The sequence below is a fragment of the Cygnus olor genome, chromosome 2, assembly GCF_009769625.2.
Source record: "Cygnus olor isolate bCygOlo1 chromosome 2, bCygOlo1.pri.v2, whole genome shotgun sequence".
In the NCBI taxonomy this organism is placed as follows: Eukaryota; Metazoa; Chordata; class Aves; order Anseriformes; family Anatidae; genus Cygnus; species Cygnus olor.
Window position 1 is genome coordinate 86,220,581 of NC_049170.1, and position 11,500 is coordinate 86,232,080.

Genomic DNA, 11,500 nt, shown 5'->3' on the forward strand with positions numbered 1-11,500 from the left:
GGGTACCCTGCTCTTGTGCAGCGTTGGCTGGGCCCCAGATACATAGCCACAGCACCCTGTGCAGATCCCATTTGTGGTGAGGTTCACTCTCACGCAGTACCATTAACTCCTTTTACCTAATGTAGAAAACAAAACTGGGCATCTTGTTTCAACAGTTCTCTTTCTTAATGATCATCAGAACATGGCTAGGTAAATGTATAGGACCTGTGTCCTATATATCATATAGTATATATATCCATATAGGTGCATATCCAGGGCCTTCCATTGCATATCCAGAGCCATCCATTTCCCTGTACAGTTATATACTTGGGGTTATGCAGCAATTGTTCATGTGAACGTAGGGATTTCTCGAGTGCAGTCCCCAGTATGGCCGTCAGGGCTTGCTCAAGGTCACTGACTCCTCAAACACAATATCTTCCACAAGACTGCCAGTGCAACAGTATTTCTTTGTTTCTTCCATTGGGGAGCTAAGACAGAAAGGTACAAACGAAGAGACTGTGATAGGATGACAGTATGTCACAACTGGTGTATCTTTCCACTCTGGAAAGTCTAATGGTGCCTACAGTTCTCAACTTTTATCATTCTTCTTCTGTCAAAAACCACCTGTGAAATGATTGCTGATTTAAATAGAAGATAACACCAGCTGTTGATACTAGTATTTTCATCATCTAAATGTGACATCACTAAAGTTTCATCACTAAAGTGACAAACCAATATGCAAGAGATCTACTTATGATGGACTCTGTGAGAGCTATGCATTTTTATGCATAAAACAGAAGAAAGGTGTATAAATGTCAAAGAATGAAATGTTATGTGTAGAGTAAAGCAGACAATGTTAAGTACAAATGTTAATGTTTTCTGGAGAAAAAAATCCACTTTATTCTCTTAAATATTCAATATATTGCACTAGATGTATCTGCCTTACAGATAAAACAGGACAGTATAATAACAGAGGCAGTATAACTGCCAGAGTTTGAAGGTATGGTGTGATCAAGGCAGGAGGTCATGTGAGACCCACATCAATCTCCTGGATGAGGAAATCAAATGCTAATTAGTAAACTTGGTATGCAGCTTTGCCTCTTCTGTGGTTGTGAAAGGACGCTTTGCAAACTACAAGATGAAGTTACCAGGAGGTGAAAATGCATTTATATTGCTCTGTTCTTGGATTCCTTGACTGAGACTGTATTGCCTGACTTACTTGTTTATTATTGTTATTTATTTGCAACTGTACCAAGTGCTTGCACTTCAAATGAAATCAATAATGCAGCTTCTCAGAACCTGTGAGGGCTTCCTTCCCCTCAGGGGTACTGTGAAGATACAATAGCAATATCTCATGCATGTTCATAATATTTTGACGAGGTCCAGACAAAAGCTTGTATGGAAAATATTTTTTTTTCTTCTGAATGAGTTCTGAACGGTGTATAGTAAACAAGTTCTCATTGAAAAATAAGGGAGAAAAAACAAACAAACAAAAAACAGGACACTGAAGAGGCATTTGCTTAGATTGTCTCCAGCTGGTCTATACACTGAAAGAGGTAGGATGACTACAGGAAACATATAATGAATTTCTAAGGCTCGTATTGGACTGGTTCAACTTCAGGGTCCAAAATCTTGATATTTTCTCTTCCTAAGCCATAGTTTGTGTAGTATTAGTGATTATGTGTCATACATATTCCTAATTCCATGCAATTCTGGGTAAATATTTCCTGTCTAAACTTCCTCTGATGTGAACTGGGCTCTTGCAATTTTAAAGATGTGTTCTGTTGCCATTAGGAGACAGAAATGCATAAAAAATTTCTCCTCTCACTTTGCTGCTGACCTGCAGGCAATCAATATGAACATCTCTCTTGCCCTTTGTTTTTCATGAGGAGGTGCTGGTTTCGTATGATCTCAGTAAGAAGTTACTCAGACTCTGAAAGTATTCCTCCTTGGAGCTAACACTACTTAAAAATAAATACATAGATAGATAAATAAAAAATAGTATACATTACCTTAGTCTCTTCAGATGCTTGGAAGCACAATTTATGCAGCTCTCAATGGGCTTCTCTGATCAGGACACTGCATGCCACACAGATCCCATGCATGATAAAATTACCCAGCATTCTGGTATTTTGAACTTTTGCAGGATTATGCAAAAATATATATATTTTTGTTTTGTTTTGTAAAAGGAAGTTCATATGAAAACTTCTTGCTGTACTTCTAGATAAAGGCAAGGACAACAGGTAGCCTAATTGCCAGTATCAGGCCAGAGCTGCCTGCAGGCTCCACTGTTGCCATCCACCACCTGAATCTATCCAGTAGCCAAAGGATTCGTGGAGCATGGCTCAGGCCTGACGGCCATCCTGGATGTACAGCAAGGAGCAGAAAATTCTGGCCCCACTCAGGTGAGCTGTCATGTGGACCATTAATTCCTTCAAGTGCAATGTGCTTCTGGTAAGGATCACAACAACTATATCATCAACTGATATATAATAAAAAAAAAAAAAAAAAAAAAGGTTTTGTTAAGGCAGAATCCACATAAACCACAGTGAAAAGCAGAAAGCAGTGGAAGATACTTCCATGAAATCATGCAGAGGAAAAACATTATCCAAATAAATGATGAAATGGCTTGACATTGGTATGTTTGATGTTGCCTAAGATCAAGTTAAATATAATAAAACCTTTACATGAAAAATTTCTTGGTAGTTCCAAAAAGTCTCAGGGTCCTGCGGGTACCGATAGTCCTTAGCAGCACTCATCAGCTTCAGCTGTAGCCTCCACCCACCCCTTCTGCTCATGGACCCAAGCCCATTTAAACTCAGTCCTGGGCTATAAGTTTTTTCCTGACCCCCAAGGGTCAGGGAAAAGTTAAATATGAAAGCCACATTAGGTCTCAAAAATGACTCACCGCCATGTCCTGTTTGGTTCATGGTGTTCCTTAATGCAAAATATTCATCCTCAAGAGATGCATTGGTCAGATCAGAACTTCTTATAGTAGTCAAGAAGTTCTAGATTAGAATTTTGAAGACCACCAGAGGTCAGGGGGGAAGGTGCTTTTACTTTTGTGACTTTGAAGGAGATTTTGAATACCATATGAAACTGCACTTTATGAAACTGGATTGTACTTTAAGCATAGAAAAGGATCCAGTGCATGCTTTGATATTATTCACTCACGTTTTTTGTGCCTCAATCCTTATAGAATCTAATTAGTTAAAATAAGTGGATGGGCATCTCATTTACTTAAATATATATAAGTAGTTATTCTATGTAATTTTCACAATTCATAACAGCTGCAAATCTAGTTAGCAGGCAGTCTGTACTTAAGTCTACACAGGATATGTATTTCTTTCACTCTTTGACAGGTAACTGTTCTTATCAGATGGCTCAGATGGTGGACTGTTAAGATTTACTACTCTTTGCAGAAACCTGGCAGTAATAACAACAGAAAGCAAAACAGACTTCCATTGCCCATACCTGAAATATTTTCTTCTTTTCTTTATGCAATTCATGTGAATCCTTCCTTATAGAAAATAGGTTATTTAAACAGAGGAAGAAAATTATCATGTTATTCTATTATCATAATCTTCCATTTTTTGAAGAAAAAATAAAAATTGAAAAAAAAATCATATTTTTTTTCTAAATAAAACAAGGTGGTTTCTATCTGTGCAATCTGTGAAGGCATTATTCAGAGTCATAGGATTCTTTAATGTGAACTGTATGTTGGGACATAATTTCTCAGTTTAGGATGACATCCTTCTTTTTGAAGTAAAAATAGCAGCTGATAATATTTATCTAACATTTATGTAATATTTATTTACAGTTTCTTCCAACTTTCTTTGGCCAATACCACAGAAAATTCTTAAGTAGGGCTGTGACTACTATGTGATGACATTCTACAAAGCACAGAAAAAAGTTACTGGATACCTTCGGTTCACAGGATCCCATTCAAAGAATTATAGAATACTTTGGGACAGACGGGACCTAAGAAGCACATCTAGTCCAGTCTTATCCTCTAAACAGGACTAGTTTGCATGTTATATCAGGCCTGGTCTCATCACTTTCGAGAAAGCTCTCAGGGACTGCAGAGGGGAGAGTAAGCAGCCACTGTGAGCCAGAATGAAATCCTGTGGTATTGTGTAAAGGACAAAGCACCCAGCTGCCAGTGAGAAAACGCTTTGTGCAGAAAATCACTTTATCTCTCAGTCTGGAACCTCAAGGGAGTCTTACAAAACACTGTACACAGATGCACCTGGGAATTAAACGTGTAGCACTAGGACATCAAAACCCTTGGATTCAATAGAGACACTTGTTATGGCATGTTATAGCCTCTCTATCCCCACCTCCAACTTTTTTGTGCTCCACAGAATACAAAAACTCTCTCTCCATCTCCCCCTTTCCCTCTAGCACTAATATCCTACCTACTCTGAAGACTCTAGATACTTTTCCTTTCAAGGTTAGCCTGACAAGTAGCTAGCTTCGGAGCAAGTGTTCTGAACTCACAGTCATATCTGAAGTCTGCTGCTCCTGGAGAAGGAATTGCCTGCTCAAAGTTCATCTATTTTTTCCTTATTATACCACTTACTCTAGGAAGATATTACTACCTATAGGCTTTATCTTGATGATATTTCTAGAATATTAGATTTATAACAAAATGCAATATTTTGTGGGTTTTTTTGTTTGTTGTTTTTTGTTTGTTTGTGTAGCATCCACATGGGATGCAGCTGGAATGTCAGAACTCCAGTTTTGAACAATGCTCTGATATTTTCCAAATTTGGTTATGGTAGGCAGTAGCCCAGTGCAGCAGATGATTTTTAGGCACTACTCCCAGGTCATGCCAACTTAGTCTGCCCCTGAACTTCTAAAATACTTCCAGCTGCCTTGTGTACATATGTAAAAGTCATTAGCTAGTTTAAAACTTTGGCCACACAGGAATATTAAGCAAGTACTCAAAAACAGAACCCAGACTCTCAAGTATCCAGAATATTAACCTTCGGTATAATAACTCCTTAATTATCTTTCATTCCCATGAAAATCTGTTGGATAACAAGTGCAGGTATCTTGTTTTTCACAGACAGTGAATTAAAGTGGAAAATAATACTCATTTGATACACTAAAAGGCACAAATTTGTCTTCTTGCAGTTCGCTTGTTTTATGGCTTACAAGTAAAAAGTGAAATAGTGTATTTTCACTTTTGTTAATTTTATTTACATAAAACATCAGGTGAGATTTTTTCAGTGATATTCTGACACAAGAAAGGAAAATAAAGAAACAACATACAGTGGTATTAATATTTTTGATATGCATTTTCTTTATGCACAAAGAAATAGCATGTGGTTTTAATATGAATCTTAATGAATCTAATTTAAAAAGAAAAGAAATATGGATACCTTAGCTGTATTTATGATGACCAGGCAATATGGCAAATGTATGGTACAATTAATAGCTGCTTTATTTACTTAAGGTTACCATAAGTCCAAAACTGAATGTCAATGTATAAATATGTATGGGAATTGTTGTGGTAACCTTCCTTTTTCTGAATATATGCAAACAAACTACGTTAATAAAGAACACAGCTTTCAATTACTCATAAGATGTTTAGAGGAACTCTAAGGATTTTATGACGATCCACAGGTAAGAAAACAGGAAAATCAGAGTTACAGTTAAAAGAATTCCAAAAGTATTTCAGGATATGGTTCAAGTACCCACACTTCCTTGGCTGTCCTTTAGTGACTATTTAGTTATGACAAATGAGCTTTAATTCTCAAGGAATCAAACATTTTTCAGTGGACTAGGGCAGCAGGATCTGGCTTTTCCCATGAGCCTTTTCAGAAGTGAGAGCGAGTACTGTTGTAAGAAGGACAAGCCTGCTCACTCTGCAACATTTGCAGAAAAAGAATAGCTCTGATATATTACATAGCTCTGATAAAAAAAATCAAGAAATTCAGCCAACATTTCCTTCTGATGATTGACATAGACCATGCAAACCATTTTTGTGATGATCCATTCTCCAGCTTCTTTGTCAGCATAAAGACAAGTGAAAATGGGATGCAGCTCCCTAAAAACTGGACATGTTTTCAAAGGTTTCTTTTCCATTTATGTATACACAGAAACAGAACATATGAGACAAAGGATGATGACCCTACAGGTGCTTTTCAAATAGCTCAGAGGTTGAAAAAAGTTATTGCACTGCTTGCATACCTTCTTTCAAAATAAATGTGAATGCAATAAACAGCCACAGCCCTATTTCAGGTTACACATTACTGCTACAAGTATCAGCAAGAAGCAAAGTTATGTACAGCAGCAAACCAAATACCTTCCAGATTCATAGGAAACTGGCCAGGCAAACGCAAATTTCCTACCATGGAATGAAACAAAATGAACAGTGATTAGGGAAGATAATATCAGTATAGGAAGTATTCGTGCACAAAACTTCCCTCATAATCTTATTTATTCATGTCCATTAAAATTATTACAATATTTAGGTATTATAGGTTTTAATTTTAACAGTGACATCAGCAAGTTACACATGTTGCTGTTAAGCATTCAGAAAGGCAGAAATTAAGGACAGAATCAAAGGAATATTCAAAGATCTATCTCCCTCTCTAGACAGAAGTTCAAGAATGATGCAAGTGTTGTCTAAGACTATTTGCTCAATTAAATTAACTTATTTATTCTACATGTCCATGAAATGAAACAAGAGAATCATCCTGTGCCAAGGTACTTCTCTCATAAGTGAAACCAATATACAATCTTCACTTTACTGGCACTGAGAAACTAGAGTAGCGTTCATCTGTTTCCTTCTTGTTTCACTTATCAGCTTCAAATACCACATATCTTAAACAGGCAAGTTTGTTTGTGAATGGCATCTTTTGTTCTTCTCCTGTAAAAATAATTTTACAGTTAAGTGCACTTTAAGACAATATTTAGACAACTAATAGTGTTGATAACATTGATAGCAAAGAAAATTTTAAAGATCCACAGTCCTTGATCAAACTGCAGAAAAAGATTTCCCTGGAGTGGGATCAAACTAGTGCAGATTTAAGGGAACTAATTCCCCATTATTCTGTTTCTCTTAAGTCACCTGTTGCCAGAACAGAACCACGATGACTGCCTCTCCCCAGTCACAGCTTGTAGCAGCTCATATCAGGCATGGAAACAACAGTGAATATTATAAATATTAAATATTAGCATGTCTTGAATTTCCACCATAGGAAAGATCTAGTGATCAGAAAGTTTTTCTTTCCTGAGGTGCCTTGTGGATGCAAAAGGAAAAGGACACAAAACGTTAGGAGAGAGAGGTGGACAGGATATACCTTGACTTTAGGTGTTTCCTCCCACAGAAATTTAATTTGAAAACTGCGGATGTGTAACTGGATGAGCAGTCTCTTAAGTGGGCTTAACATAGTCAGAACCAACATGCTCAAGAGGCAGTGATCCACGTTCAACTGGAAGTCACCTTCCAGAAGCCAGGCTAAGCGTGTACCCACAACAGGCCACACACAGGTACACATGTGTACACCTCACACCTGCATATACATGTCTGGATGCACAGATCAACTCAGACACACACACCCAGCACACACACAAACACAGACAGCACCAATGGCCTCATCCTGTTTCCCTCTCTGGTTGAGCAGGACAGAGGTAAGAATACGGGTAAGAATATATATACACAAGGATGTATGTAGAATATACATCTTGTACATATACAAGAATATACGTATAGCACAGATGACTCCAGAAGCTGGGCTCACCAGTAGCTGCCTCTGGATCCCAGTCTCTCCGTTAGCTGTCACCTGGAAATAGATGACCCCAAGGCTGAAGCTGTGCTCCAGGTGCTGGTACAGACACCCTCACTCACACGTGTACCTCCACCACACACCCCAAAAATGTGTCTCAAGGAGACCCCGGGACCCCACAGTCTCTCTGGCAGTTGGCCTGGACCCCTTGCTTCCTCCAGAAGCCAGATCCTCCAGTTATCCCACTCGCAGACACACAGGCACACACAGCTCCCAGGCAGCGTTACCTACACACCAGCTAGTCCAGCCTGATCTTCACTAGTTGTCACGCACTCACTCGCACACCCACACAGCTTTCTGGCCCCAGGCATTGCACGCAGCTCCCACACCCACAGTGCCCCAGGAAGGAGCATGGGACAGGCCCACGGCAGCCAGCATCAGCCAGGAATCCAGATCATCCAGCTAGTTTGTGTTGATGAGGCAGGTCTGAGGTTGAACCACAAAGTCAGTCCACAAGTCAGGGTCAGGTTTGGTGAGGGTAAACAGACCAAATGGGGCTTCAGGTCTATGGGTGGAGTGTAAATATGTCACAGGTGAGGCTGGTAAGGGTCAGTAAGGTCAGTGCCCTCATGGTTCTGAAAGGAGGCTAAACTGGAAGGCACCAGAGGTGCCTTCCAAACAGCATTTCTGTGGTTCTTCAGAAGCATAGCAACTATGGTGCATGGTTTCTTGGGGATAGCAGCCATATAGACTCAGTCAGCATTCTTCCAAACTATATTGCTGGAGTCACGGACCAAGTCAGAAAACCAAATTTCTCTCACCTTTCTTTCCGTCCACCAAGGCACATGGAGAAGTGCAAAGAACCTGCCTAATCTGATTTTGATAAAGAAAATCCGATTATGTAAATGGTGAGTGCTTGCTAATGCAATCAACAATTCAAAATACGCATGATTTAATGAGTAAACCCAGCAAAAGGTTCTTAATTATGTTTTTGTGCATATGCTCATCTTCAACTTTCTGTATTCCCATAGTCTCTGCAGTGTATTTTCTGTCCTAATGTGTGTATTCTTTTGTATTCCCTCTTGACTTTACCGTGAACCAAGGGCATTTCATCATCCAATAGGGAAAAAAGAAACATCCCCCCCCCTCAAATGTCAACTAGGGGAAAAAAAAAAAAAAAATTACAGAATTACCTAGTAAACCATAGGAGGAAATACACTTTGGTTTTGGTTTCAGAGTAAAAATTGTATGCACAAAGGAACAAAGGAAAAATAAATAACTCCAAGTGATTAACTACTCAAAACTATTGTGAGAGAGAAGGGAATGCAAATGAATGATGAGGATGTGAAAGCAAGATCTGCAGTGATGCATGAAAGAACTTATGCAATGAGGGGCAAAAAGGCAATTTTAGAGCTATGTGAAAAGAAAGGTATAAATGAGATATACCAATGAAATCCATTGTACTGCAGAAAGGAAAACATACAAGGAAAAGCAGGGAAAAAAAAAGTAATGAAATACAAAAGAAAAAAAAATCTGAGAATTTACAGAATGAAAGGTGATGTACAAAAAGGAACACATATGTAAAAGTGAAAAGCAAAACCTTTAAAAGTCATAGGTGAGTAGAAAAAGGCACAATGAAATGAGGAAATCATAATGAAAGTCAGTTATGGAAGAAGATGAGGAAGAAGTATGAGAAATGCAAAAGATATCACAGACTAATGTGTAATAAAGAAAAATGGGTAATCAGGAGGAAATGCATATAGATAGATTAATGCAGAAAGAGAAAGAGAAAGAGAAAGAGAAAGAGAAAGAGAAAGAGAAAACAAAATAGCCTGGGAAAAAGAGTATTTGAAATAAGGTGGGAGAAAAAAAAAAGAAATGAAATAAGAGATAAAAATGAAAAGTGAGATGTGCAATTTAAGAACCAATCAGTTATAAAAAAAAAAAAAAAAAAAGTGAAGTAAGAACATATTTAGCAACAGAAAAACCTGAAAAAATATAATGAGATGATGGACAAATAGATGATGATGTGAGAAAAGATCACACCCAGTAGATGTGAGGCTGCCCAAAAACACAAGCAAGTATCCAAAAGTTGAAAAATGCAACATTAACAAAACGTGAGTATGTGTAAAATGGCTGATTTTATGTGTAATGATACTTTAAAGACAAGATGTAAATAATGGAGTTGCATAATGAAATGTAGAAGAGCCATAAGCATTATGGGAGATGCAAAATCTGAAATGTGTAGTTATACATCTAAGGAGGTTGTGCATAAGTGAAAAAATAGAACCAGGTGATCCATGCCAAGATGAAAATTTCTAAGTCAAATTTAAACATGGAAAGAGACAAAAAGGAAAATTCACTCTGAAAGGGGAAATTCATAAGGAAAGGCAAAACTAAAAATCTGTGAGAGAGAAGAGAAGAGAAGAGAAGAGAAGAGAAGAGAAGACAAAATCAGAAATGTGTCATGAAATACAGAAATCATTAGAAATAAATCAAGTTGCATAATCACTTGCATTGAGTAAAGTGCAGAAATAGCTCTAAAAAATCGGAAAAAGATGCAAAATCTGAAGATGAAATGTATGAGGATTTGCAGATAGGAAAATGTATGATAAGAGGCCATCCCCCCAAACGTTGCAAAAAATTCAAAAAGGGAAGTTTATTATGTATTCTGTAAATGAAAACTTAGTATGAGGTACAGAAATGAAATTTGCAATGAGATGAAATCATTTAAATGAGTAATGAGATACAAAAGAATATGTTTATTGAGGTGAAAAAGAAAGACAGTTTACTCAGGTGTAAATAAATAATTTTAAAAATCATATGCTAGCAGGGAAATATGAAATATATAAGATGTAAGAAGTTAATTGAAAAATGTGAGAAAAGGAAAATGCACGGAGAAATCTGAAACCTCTTGTTCAGAATGCTGTGCATAATCTGTAATGGGCAACAAAAAGGAAATTGAGTAATAAGCAATGATACATGAAATTCCTAATTAGATCCAAAAGTACATAATGAGACATTGAAGCAAAACCAAGCAGTGAAATAAAAATGAACATGCACAGCAAAAAACAAAACTGGAAACTGGAAATGAGATGTAAAAAAGGTCTCATATTGAGATGCAAAATCAAAAAAGTGGGTAATGAGATGTGAAAAGGGAAACTCATAATAGGATTTGACATCAGAAATGCATAATAAGTTGAAAATTTGTAATAAGTGATGAAATACAAAATCTGAATGAGTAATGATAGGCAAAACCAGAACTGCACCTTAAGATCAAAGAGGCAAAATGAAATAAGATGCAAAGCTAAGTAGTGAATCATGTAATGCAATAGGGAAAATGCATAATGAATTATGAAAGATTAAATGCATGATGAAACGCAAAAGGGAAAATCCATAACAAGTTGTGAAAAATCTGTTTTTTAAGGGAAGTAAACCCCCCAGTGTATGGTGTAATATGAACACTGAAATCCACAGTGAGGGTCTGCAAGATGAGTAATGAGATGTGAAATCAGAAATATAATGATTTGTGTGATAATGATCATTCATAATGACAAGCAAAAACAAGAATTGAAATGCTAATGCAGCATGACATGTGAAATGCCAAAGGAGATACAACAGCTGAAATGCATAATAGAATATGGAAAGATAAATTTATAATGAAGTGTGAAAAAGAAAACATGTACCAACACAGGAAATGTTCATAATGAAACAAGCATGGCAAAATATGTTGACCTACAAGTGCTGAAGCACATAAAGCAGTGTGAATAGGGAACAGTACA